Raw genomic sequence first — 13079 nt, forward strand, 5'->3', positions numbered from 1 at the left:
AGAGCAGCCATTTTAAAATTAGCTATTTTTACTGAGTGATGGTGTGCAAGGGAGATGGGGAAATTGAAATGCTACTCCAGTTTAAAGGTCCTCCTCCTCCCCACTTTAAAATCAGCAGGGGAGGCCAAACAGCACCCCAGCAGGAAGGGGTGAGCATGACTCCAGACTAGAGGACTCTGCAGGCCCCCTTCTGGTTCCTCCACTCAGGGCAGCAAGCCTTCTGCCTGCTAAGCCTGGACTCTGAGCCGGGGATAGGCAGGGAGGTTAAGACAACTTTCTTGTTGAAAAGTTGGGGCTGAGACCAAGAGACTCAAACAGAGGCTTCTGGGTGAGGCAGACATTTAGACCCAATAGTATAGTCTTTCTATCAGATGGCACTCGGGGTGCAGGACTGCAGAATAGCTGAGTAGTAATATTCATTATTTATGGATTGCGTGCTCTGAGCTGGGTACTGCACTATGCATGCTTCATCGCATTCTCACATCAAAGAACTTGGAAGGTAAGTAGACATACACATGTGATAGTTGAAGAAATCAATCAAGAGGTTAAGTCAGTTACCCAAGGTCTCTCAGCCAGTGAACGGCAGGGTCATGATTCAGATCCAAGTCTGCCTGTCCCCAAAGGTAGTGAGAACATCCCGTGTTAACTGCTGGTCTATGGCTGTGAAGGGACAGTCTCCCAAGCACATCCAGAGTCTGCTTCTTTCAAAGCACAGAGCAAAGTTGTGGCTCAGATCATCCCTTGGAACTTGAGGCCCAAGTTAATTTCACCCTCCCTCCCTGCCTTCCTTTCTTCCCTCCTTCATCTGTCTTTCTCCCCTGCCTCTTTTAAAATGTAGATTTTATTGTTACTCAGGTACCATGAGGCCAACAGATCAGGAAATGATTGCCGTTGAAAAGGTAGTTTATTACTCACAATTCTCAAGAGGAGGAGGTGTGTCAGGTCACGAAGGGCCCCAGCGGGAGCACCACGGTGGGTCAGAAGGCAGAGGGAGTGAGGGGGAAACCTGGCAAGAGTCTTTATCGTGGTTTCTGAGGGAAGGAACACGTGAGGCAGGGTCAGCAGGTTTAGGATTGGCTAGTTGGAATAATTTCAGCGGGCTCTGAGGCATAGGGGCTGTCCCTAGTTGTCTGGTACCTGGCCCTGGGGTGAGAATGTGAGAGCCTGAAAAAGGAGGTGGTTGGCAGTGGTGAGGGGGGGACATGGGCTCTGGATTGGTTGGTTTGCATATGAGAGGTGTACTCACAGGCAAGTTGTTTACTATCGCTAAGAACTGACCAAGCTTGGGAAGGACAGTCTCTCCAGGGTCAGCAAAGCCAGATGTCAAAGCAGCAGAAATACCGAAAATAAAAAGGCATGATTAATCTACTCCCTGCCATCCATCCATCCATCTGTGTATTTATTGGGTTCCACTCATTCTGGGGCTGAGCTAGGCCCATGGTTCCTCTGCCCAGCAGAGCCTGCTCCTTGCTTACCTGCCTCCCAGAGGAGAGTTCCGGGAGCTGGGCCAGGATTTCCCCAGGTCACTTTCTACACTCAGGTCTACCTTGTTGCACATGAGCCAGGACTCAAGGAATTGCAAAGGGATGCTCTGTTTAGGTGATATCCAAAATATTTAGCAACCCAGAGGCAGAGGAGCCCAGCAGATGCAGACTCTAAGCAGCCAGATGGGGTGTGTGCACAGGTGAGACCAGCCCATGAGGTGCTGCTCTGGGCGGGGGGTGGAGGGGATGACGGGCAGGGCTCCCTGTCTGCCTGCTTGGGACCAGCAATCTTTCTGGGTCCCGGAACGTTTCTTCCTGGTTAAGAAGTGATAAGTATCTGCAGACAGATTGAGTGGGGGAGCTGGTGTTGGGTAGCTGTTCTCACGTTTATCATCAACAATAATGATGATTAGTCATCATAATAATTAATAATTATTTACACTTGTGTGGTGCTTATTTGTGGAGTATTTACTCCTTGCCAAGTGCTTTATAACAGCGTATAATTACAGCCAAGGTTTACTGAGCTGCTCTGCGGGCCAGCCACTGCTGTGCTTAGGACTGTCTGGACATTAGCTTGTTTAGTCCACACACCATCCCTGTAAGGGAAGGATGTAACCTCTCTTTTACAGGTGAGGAAAGAGGTTAAGCCTCAGAGCGGTTAAGTAACCCATCCAGGGCCACACAGTGAGTAAGTGGAAGAGGCGGGTCTCGAAATTCAGTCTGCCTGACTCTCACCTCAGGTCTCTCCTCTGCCCATCCTGACCCTCAGGCCTGTAGATCTCAGTTCCCAGGGGATCAGAGAGAAGGACCAGGGCCTGGAGCGGCAGGCACAGGTGTTCAGGCAGTAGAGGGTTCTCTGACCAGCTCTTGGGCCCTGGGTGAGGAGCAGAGGCCATGTCTTGAGACTGGCTGTGTCTGTGTCCCAGGGCAGGTGTAAGCATCGAAAGGACAAGATTTCTGACTGCAAGCTCGTGGGAAGGCTTGTGTGAAGTCCCAGGGCAGAGCCCGACATGAGTCTGAAGCCGCTGTACCGGCACCGTGGCCCTGATTTAAAACAATCTCCCCAAGCTTGGCTCTCACATGTATGGACTTTCCAACTGGATTCACGGCTGGCGTCAGAATTCCTCAGCCAAGCCCCTCTACCCCCACCCGTTCACAGCTGGGGCTTATGTCATCCCGCTAGGAGACACAGTGACACACACAGGAAACCCTGGGAGTGCTCTGCGGATGCTGGGCAAACGCACCGGGCCAGTTTTTACTGTCCATTTCAATACTGCTGAGGAATCAGCTGGCGGACTAGGGGCTTTTGACGTAGGAGGTACGGATGCCAAAGGTTTTCCTGCAGCCACAGAACATTTGATTGCTGTGGAAAGACTTCCTTAGAAGTAAAGGCTCGCCCTGCAACATGATTTCCTGACTCAGTTAAACTGGGAAGGATAGCAGGTGGGGTGGGATGAAGTCCAAGGGAAGGGAGGCTGGATCATCCCTTCTTTACCAAAACTCAGGAGGAGGTGAGGACAAAGGAGCTGGGGACAATGGCTGTGCAGGAGCATCTGTTAGCAGGGGCTGGCTGAGCACCTACCCCCGCACACAGCCCTGAGCTTGTGCTATGGGGAAGTGTTGGCCCCTCTGCTCCTAAACACGCTCTGCATCCACATATGGCCTCTAGGATTGAGCCCAACGACCCCTGGGGCAGGGGAGGGGGGACGGGCTGTCTCATAAACTGGCCCCGGGCCACCTCTCTGGCCTTGTCTCTAGGTCTGGGTCTAGCAGGGCCCCTGGCACCCTCCATCCCACCGCAATATGCACCCTACACTCTAGCGAACATGTACCACCCCTGTTCCTCTCCCTGTTGTGCCTTGGCACATACTGGGCTGGACCCAGACACTCTGCCTCCGTCTGTCTGTCCTCCAGCCCTGATCCTTCTTGGCCAAGTGAGTAGGAGCCTCTCAGGTCCTCTCCTAGCACTGTCTACACCACTGTCTCAGCACTCACCATGTGTCAGGTGGATTCTTACACGTGTTCCTCCCGCTGCTGGACAGTGAGCTGGATGGATGGAGGGCAGGGCCACTGCTGAGTCAGTTGTGAATAGGCGACACAGGGACCCTACGGGACCCAGTTTGACACAGAGAAGTGGCTGATACCCCTCCTACACTGGCGCAAGACCCCAGCCCTGCTCCAGCAGGGGGCAGGACCTGCAGGTGAATGGGTTTAGGGGGATGGTAGAGCCGGTGGGCAGCAGGCCCATGGGAACTGGCACAAGAACCAAGCAGACCTTCAGGAAGATGAGAGGCTCATGGGGAGTGACAGCCCAGAGATAGAGATGATGCAGGCTCCTGTATCTTATTCAGTCAGAATTCTCAGCTGGGGTGGGGGAGGCGGGTGGGAAAGGCTTCTGGCCTCTCGCCTCTTCTGGCCTAGGGCCTCTGTCCCTTGACTCACCTCTAAGAGCCAACAGCCACCTCCCCCTCCAAATCCTTGAAACCTCCTGCTGGGGCTCCAGTCTCCATGAAGCACCAACTTGCGTGTGACCCTGAACCAGTGGCTTCTCCTTCTGAGTTAAGTTTCTAGTCTCTGACCCAATAACATTGGGATGGCGTGAAGAGAAGCTGGGGCGGTGCGCGTGAAGGTGTCAGGAAGCCCCCCGTGCTGCAGGTGGCACGGTGAGGCTACACTGGGTAACCACCCACGCGCGCGGATATGCGTAGGGGGCCAGTGCCCGAGAGGAGTCTCGTCCTGTGTGCCTGCAACTAGAACAGCCTTTCTGTTCTAGAACTCGAGGGTCTGTGGTGCCGAGGCTCACCTACTTGGGCTGGCCAAGGCTAGCCCCCACCCTCCAGTGGTAGTGTCAGCAGGGAGTCCCCCTTCTCGGGTTTTCCCCTTTCCTGCTTGCTGTCTCTCTGCCTTGATTTCTCTCTCTTTGTGTATATTTCTCTCTCCATCTCTGTCTCTGACTCTATGTGTGTCTGCCTGTCTCTGTCTGTCTCTCCTACCCTTCTTACTCTCAACCATTCATCTCCCGTTTATTCTCCCTCTCGCTCATCCATTCCTCATTCACGGCTAAGCCAGTTCTCTCCCGCTCCGCCACTCGCCTCCACCCTGCGATTTTTCCCGCCTAGCTCTGCACCTCTGAAACCACCTACTCCAGCTTTCTGGAGACACAGGAAAGATGACGGTAACCTGCACGAGCTCCTGGGCTTTGAACTCACCAACAGAGGTAACGTGCCTGTTGCTGCCAGAGGGGGACCCAGTCCAGGAAGGAAGCAAAGGTAGCCCAGGGGCCACTTTCTTCCGGAGGAACCTGCAGTGTTTTCTGCTCCCCAAAACACCGATTCTCATGACAGTTCTGTGACATTACGAGGAAAGATGGTGGGGCTGCTGGCCCGGGGTGGGAGTTACAGATCTCGGCACTCACTTTTCTCATCTGTGAAATGGAGATAATTATATCTACCTAACGGTTTTTTGCTGGGGTTTAAACAAGTCAATGTATTGTCCAGCACACAGCATGCCCTACATGAATGACTACTGTTTTCATGTTGGTATTATTCTAATCATCGTTGGCATTGTTTTGCATTCCAGCTGTGCGATGCTGGGTTTACCTTTCTGAGCTCATTTCCTCCTTTATAACACAGGGATGTAATACTCGCCACCCGGGGGCTCAGGAGGTGTTTCACGCGAAGTGCCTTGCATAGTGCCTGCCTCTCAGGAGGTGCAAAGTTAACCACCACTCTCTTCTCCCTTCTCCCCTTTCCTCCTTCCACGTAAACCATCAGGCGCCGAGGCCCAGGGAGGCGGCCACAGAGGCTGGCACAGCAATCCAGTGGCAAGTCTAGAAATAAAACCAGAGGTCAGGACTTGTGTTTTCTCTTGGACTAGACTGCTCCGTGGACAGACTGGCTTTGTAGCTCAGTCTGAATTTTGACTGCAGACTCTAAATCTGTTTGTCCCCAGAGATTGTGGCTCTCTTGATCCCTCACTGATCCGTGCCGATTGTCCCTATTACTTGGAGGAGGCGTCCATCATAGTTCTAAAGCACAGGGTCATTCATGGCTTTGTGGATTTCCTCCGGCTGGATTATGGAACAGTCATCAAAGTCTTTAGTGAGCTAGAAGAGAAAGGTCGGGCAGAAACAGGAAGTACCCTTTCTGAGCTCAATTAATTCCTGTCTTTAGGCAGCACTGGACCAGGAGATGACTCATCCAGATAGTAGAGTCTCTCTTGGAGCTCATCTCAATGACTCCCACCACTTATGTGCACTTTCCGTAGAGCCCCCACTCCTTTCTCTTTCTTTTTTTTTTTTTTTTTTTAAAGGTTTTATTTTTTCCTTTTTCTCCCTAAAGCCCCCCCGGTACATAGTTGTGTATTCTTCGTTGTGGGTTCTTCTAGTTGTGGCATGTGGGACGCTGCCTCAGCGTGGTCTGATGAGCAGTGCCATGTCCGCGCCCAGGATTCGAACTAACGAAACACTGGGCCGCCTGCTGCGGAGTGCGCGAACTTCACCACTCGGCCACGGTGCCAGCCCCGCCTTTCTCTTTCTTGTGGGGTCCGAGTTGTCATTGGGGCAGAGCCCAGATGCAAACCTCTCAAGCACTAATACTTCCGGCCCTCTGCCATCGCTTAGCCACCATGGTAGAGCGCAGCAGGCCTTGGCTTCCCAGGCCACCCTTGGGCCCTGAGATCCTGTTAGAACTCAAGCATCTTTGCACACAAGGCCTGTAGGTGGCAGCAGCTCCTGAACCCAGGAAGAAGGTCAGACTTGGGGACAGGAGGTTGCAGAGGGGAAGCTGAGCCTGGGAGCTGACCTGACTTGGAAGCACCCTGCGGTTAAAGGTGGGACTAGGCATCAGGAATCAGGGGAGCAGTCTGGAAGGCCAGTCAAGACAGTGTGTCAGCATCAGAGAGGGCTTGACGAGAAGGAAAGTGTATGAACTTGGCTCTAACCCAGACTGGCTGGTTCAAATCCTTGCCCTGTCACTTACTAGCTGGGCAAATTACTTTACCTCTCTGTGCCTCAGTTGCCCCATCTGTAAAATGGGAATCATAATAGTACCTATATCAAAGGATTGTTTGAAGATCGTTAGAAGTTACTTGCCAAGGAAAGTACTCATTAAAAATTAATTCTAGGGGCCAGGCTGTGGCATAGTGGTTAAGTAAGTGCATTCCACTTTGGTGGCCCGGGTTTTGCTGGCCCAGATCCCGGGCCCACGTACTGCTTATCAAGCCATGCTGTGGCAGGCGTCCCACATAGAAAATAGAGGAAGATGGGCAGGGAGGTTAGCTCAGGGCTAATCTTTCTCAAAAAAAAAAAAAAATTAATGCTAGTTTAAAAGTCCCCTTCGTCAAATAATGAATGATGCTATAGAAAAATACTGTGGCTGCATTAACTTCTTCAAGCCTTGGCTGCCATATAGTCTAGAAAGGGGAGATGGCCCATCAGTGGGGACCACAGGTCCAGAACCCAGGGTCACAGCATGGATAGGGAGACAGACAGACTCCAGGCAGCAAGCAGGGACTCTGAGGAGGCCTCTGGCTGTTCCCCTGGCCCTGTAGCTTCTTCCTTCCCACCCCTAGGGGTGCTAATCCTCAGGCTCCGAGGTCCTGGGGACCTCAGCACTGGGCAGTGGCTCCTGACCAAGTGGGAAGGGAGGGGACAGGAGAACAGCAGGACAGCTGTCCTCCACACAGTTAGCTTTCGACAGCAACTTCTCATTAAACCATCTCTTTTCAAAGGCTCCAGTCCCCAGTGTAATTGAGGCTTTGGTTCCCTCCACTGCTGTCTGCTTGTTTTCCGAAGAGCTGCCTCGGTGCCCCTCAGAGCCTCTGACAGATTTTCAGAGCAACAATTACGGAATCCAAAGATGCTTCTGGGAGCGAGCCAGCGTGAGGTTAGCCCTCTCCTGAGCTGGGCGTGGCTCAGGAGGGGGCTGGATCTGATCACAGCCCAGCCTTCTCAGGCTGCCAGGCTGAGTCTCAAGGATCTCAGGAAGTCTGGAGGCTCTTGTGGTAGAAAAGTCTGCTGGCCTCAGGGGATCCCCAGCTTCCACCCTGTCTTCCCATTCTACTCTCCCTCCTGCCCGTCAGTATTTTCCTGGCTTTGAACTTGAATGCCCTAGAAATGCATTCATTAGGCAGACAGCACTTTTCATCAAGGAGGCTTTGGGCTCTGCCTGCAAAATAGCCATGAAGTCCAACAACGCAGTAGCAGAGACTGGCCAGCTGGCGAGGGTGTCAAAGGCTGCAGATTCTGGCTCCTAGTCAATGACTGAATCCCCTTTGTAACCTCCTCTCCAAGTGGTGCCGGCCCCTCTAACCACTGATGATGGAGAACTCAGTGCCTTTGGAGGCAGCCAGTGATTTTGTGTCTAAGTAGCCCAGACTGTCCGTTGATCCCCAGAACTTGGAGACAAGGCCAGTGGCTGCACCTGCCCAGGGGTATTTAAGTTGAACTATTATTCTTCATCAGCTGTGGGCCAGCAGACGGTGCTAGGGAGAGGGGAGCGGATACATCTAAATATGAAAAGATGAGTGCCCTCCAGGAACCTTGGTCTGAGAAGTGCAGTAGAAACCCATCTTGAAGCCCAGCTCTCTGAGAGAGCAGGAGCATGAGCATCACGGGCACAGTGGGGAGGAGAGGGTCACCAGGGTGTTCCCCTCCCCCCTGCTCTGTACCAGGGAAGGGCACTCACACTCTGTATCCCACCCTGTAATCTAACCCCAGACCTCAGAACTGCCCTGGGAGCCGGGCCTGATCACCCACATTTCACAGCTGGAAAAATGGATGCCCAGGGAGGCTGGATACCTTCCCTCAGGTTCCAGTGGCCTGGTCCACTTTGTGGCTGGGCGTGGGGAAAGATGCTCCACATGAAAGGGGCTTCTACCACTTTGATCTTGGGCTGTTACGAGATGCTTTAGTCCTACCGTTGGTGTATGGGAGCGGGTCCTGCATCTGTGCATCAGTCCTGGTGTTGGGCAACAGGTCTTCCTGTTTATCTGTTGCTAGGGGTTCTTTCACCACCACTGGCCCTGCCCTCCGGGAGGCTGAGTTCTCTTCCCAACTCTTTTCTGCATAATCCTTTGCTGGTATTCAGTTTTGGGCAGATTCCTGTCACCCAGAGCCATTTCCCCTCCTGGGTTCCCTTCATGGTCTGGGGGTACCTCACCCCACTACTTTGTGAGGTTGACTTGTCCCCTTCTTCAGGGACAGCCATAGCCCCAGGAGCTGCCTTTGCAGTGACCTCGCCCTAGGGCTCAAGGGCACCCAAGTATCTCTCTCTATCTCAACCCTCGTGGACCTAGAATCTTTGAATAAGGAGTGGTGGCATCAGATAGATTGGGAGGTGAACCCCAGCATCGCCATTCTCTAGTTGTGTGACCTTGGCAGACCTTGATCTCTCTGAACCTCAATTTCCTCAACAGTAAAATGAGAATAATGATAAAAAAAAAAATCACAACTTGTTAACACTACTGTTTTATTCTGTATCAGGTGTCATTCTGAGTGCTTTATATAAATCATATCATGTAATCATTGTAACAACCATATGAAATGATTAAGATTTTTTAATTTCTATGTTTTAGATGAGTAATCTGAGATCACACAGGCAGTTAGTGGCAGAGCTGGGATCCAGGAGGAGCTAGCTCCACATAACATTGATGCTATGCTTTGTCTCAGGAATGACGTGGGTAGTCTAATAAAGAATGTCTCCTTCATCGGGAAAGGAATCGATATGATGATGTTTCTATGTGCCCAGTGCTAAGCTTGGCACATGATAGATGCTCATTGAATCTCACCCACCTTGTCCTCTCCTGGCTCCTCCATCCCTTTCCTTCTAGCCCCCAATGCGAGCACACACTGTGGCTACAGCAAAGGAGCCAGCAGCCCATGCATGAGGAAGACTGGCAGGATAAGTATGGGCCGGTGTCTTTTACTTCCCTCTCTTCTCTGCATCTAGGACAGCTGGCAGCCCAGCACACAAGCAGATGTGTGTCCAGTGTCTCCTGGAGCTGACACATACCTCTGACTGTTTCCCAAGGTGGGAGAGTAGGAGGGTGTAGCAATTGCCCATTGTAGGCGGTCAGTAGGTCTGGGGTCACAGGGTTCCTCTCGTCTGCTCTGGGGAGATTATCTGCCTGTGTTTGCATGCATTTCTTCATGGACACACTGGGGGTCAGAGGTTATATTGCATGGCATGTAGACCAATCGAGAACTGATAGGAACAGACCCATCCATTGGGATCCACGGGGCGGCGGGGGGGGGGGGGGGGGAGGCGGTGGTTGTGGAGGGAGTGGGAGGGTGGGACTTCCCATTGTGTCACACACAAATGTAGATAACAAAGGCCAAGTGTCAACCAGCTCAACCCCAAGGGGCAGCCAGTTACAGTTCCCCAATGACAGACTCAGCCCTGCTGGAACTCTGGGGAAGCTTCAAGAACCAGTTTGACCGCAAAACCGAGAAGCAGATCTGTTAGGCCCTATCTAGACAGAGTGGTCATGGTAGCTGTCAGATGAAGACCCAAATTAGTCATGGGAGGAACGGGAGCCAGGCTGTGGGTAGAAACAAGCTCTGTTGGGCTCTGCTCCAGGGCCTGGGATCCGGCTGGGGCAGGAGGAGAGGCTGTGTTGCAATTTCATTGCTAATCAACTGGGTCATCTCTTGTGGGTGGCACTGTGCAAGGCTGCCAACCCTCGTTTTCTTCATAGATGTGGAGATGGTATCATATCATCCAACTGCCTTTAGCACTGGGTTGTGAGATGAGGCTGGAGGGAAGATGTATGATAGGCCGTCTTGGCTGAGCCAGTGGCTCCGGAGGCATGGGGTGGAGGGGGACAGGGTGGAGTCAACGTTTGGACAAGTTGGGAGCAATTGTTGGAGGAGCCCGGGGTCAGAGGTGCCCCCTCCAGATCAGAGTGGGCCGCTGGATCGGTTTTCATGAGAGGAGGGAAACATTTACCATCTCCCCAATTTGGACTATTGCAGACTGTGACATCCAATAGCCAGCTCATTGGCCTGGGGCCATCTCCTTCCCTCGGGGATGTACAGTGTCTTAAAGGCAGTGAGGTGTGGTGGGAAGAACATTGGCTTTGGAGTCTGACCAACTTGAAATTAAATCTCAGCTCTGCCTGAAACACTGGCTGACCTTGGGTAAGTCACTTAACCTCTCTGGACTCCGTTGTCCTCATCTCTGAAAAAATAGTAGTAACAGCTTCTCGGCAGGGAGGTTCTGAGAAGTAATTATGATAATGTGGGCAGAGGGATGATATACAATAGGAACTCAGGAAAGGTTAGACACATTTCTCCCTACACACCCTGTCCTTCAGCCACTTCCGGGTTTATCTTCTTCATCTTCATCATTGGCTGAAAAGCCTCATTGGCTGGCTGCCCCTGCCTAGATGGGGGATATGCAAACTTTTTCAGTAAAGGGCCAGAGAGCAAATATTTTAGGCTTTGCGAGCCATACGCTGTCTGTTGCAACTATTCATCTCTGCTGTTGCACTGCAAAAACAGCCATAGATGACATGTAAATGAGTAAGCATGGCTGTGTTCCAATAAAACTTTATTTACAGAAACAGATTTGGCCCACAAGCTGTAGTTTGCCAACCCCTGGCCTAAAATTTCAAGTCCAAACACACCTGCTATCTCTCAAGGGACTGCCCCAGGCTGGTTTCACCTTGTCCATCCAATCAGGTTTGTAATTGCTCACTTAAATGTTCCCCAACCCATCCAACTGGACTCCCTTTAGTCCTTTGCTCATGAAGTGCTAATCTTGCCCCCCTGCCTTTGCTCATGCTCTTCCCCTTCTTCGAACACCATTCCATTTCCTCTCTGCTCTTCCACATCCCACCTCCGGTTAATCTCCCAGGTTCTCCTGTAAAATAAAGTACTCAGATCAAGGTTTCTTCATCCAACATTGGATGAACATCCTCTAACGTCCTTCAAGGCCAAGCTCGGCTCAGTTGTCTACAGGGATTTGCAGGACTCCCACATCCGTGCCATGATGCCAGGAGGGCCCTCCTGTGGATCCCTGCATTGGCTTGGTCCCCGGTTTCAACAATGAGCCCTTGAGGCTCAGTCCTCAGCTTTGCTACATCCAACCCATAACAACTTGCACTTTCATCCTGCTTGGTGTCTTTCGGACTTCCTGCATATGTAGAACCAGAAAAACCTCAGACCTTATCTCTTCAAATACTGCCTCTCTCTCGTTTTCTGTATTCTTTCCTTCAGGAGCTCCAATTAATTGTATCTAAACCTCTCTCTCATATTTTCCTTGTCTTTTAACCTCTCTATCACATTTCCCTTTTTGGGGGGTAGGGAGGATCTTCTGATATAGTTGGAGTAATTTCTTCAAATCTCTTTTCTAATTCATTAATTCTTTCTTTCTTTGTGTCTAACACATCCATTGAATTTTTAATTCAAAGATTATATTTTTTCATTTCCAGAAGTTCTATTTGAGCCTTTCTAAACATCTGCCTATAATTTTTGGTAGTTTCTTATTCCTTGATCATTTTTTTCCATTCCACCTTTTATTTCTTTAAGCACTTCATACATATTTATTTTACAACCTATCTCATTATTCTGCCATTTGAAGCCTTTGAGGATCTAAACCAGTAGTTTTCAACTGGGGGCAATTTTCCCCTCCAAGGACATTTGCAAATGTTGAAAGATGTTTTTGGTTGTCAAAACCGGGTTGTGTGTGTGTGTGCTGTGTCATCTAGTGGGTAGAGGTCAGGCATGCTGCTAAACACACACAGGACGGCACCCACAGTAAAGAGTTATCTGGTCCACAATGTCAATAGCTCTGAGGTTGAGAAACCCTGGTTGAAGTCTGTTGCTTATTGTCTCTGCTGACTCTTGCTCATGGTGACTCACTGCTGTGAGTGTGTTTTTTTGTAGTTTCTCTTTGGTTAATCTGAGAACACTTTTTCCCAGAGAGGATTTATATTGCTTCTTCCAACCACCAGGGGGCACCACCAACCTGGGATCACTTTCTTTTCCAGCTCGGGGGTTTCCTCATTATGTGAGTAGCATACATTCAAACCCCAGATACCCAGGAAAACTGGCAATAAGAAATTTCAAGCATTAAACCTTGATAACCTGGAGCTGACATTCATACGCTGACTGTGGATTTCCCCATGTGCTCTAATGAATGAAGATCTGAGCCTGGACACAAAAGAGTATGGTTCCGGGAATGCTTCCGTTCAGTCCATCTGCATCATAGTACATGCCCAGGTGCATGTATATGACTATGCTACAGTATTTTGCTCTATATAATTTCCTAGAAGGGAGGACAAGATGGAAAAATGTAAAAGCTACTACAGGAACAGTGGGTTTCCTAATCTTAAAGTAGTTGGGTCAAAGATGGAAATAATTCGGCATGACTAATGCCAGTCTCCAGTGTACACCACTCCCTTGGCTCGATCACATCCACTGTGTGCTCAGCTACAAGAAGACAGAATGAAATTAAAGAGCAGGCACAGTCTGCTGACATTATGATGCAGAAATGGCTTTTAAAAGGTAAGGCTTCATTAGGGATCATCTTGCAATATAGTCCCTTATACACAATTCCAGAATCCAAGAAGATCTCAGACACCAAAAGTTGA

Source organism: Equus asinus, chromosome 2 (assembly GCF_041296235.1).
Source record: "Equus asinus isolate D_3611 breed Donkey chromosome 2, EquAss-T2T_v2, whole genome shotgun sequence".
Taxonomy (NCBI): Eukaryota; Metazoa; Chordata; class Mammalia; order Perissodactyla; family Equidae; genus Equus; species Equus asinus.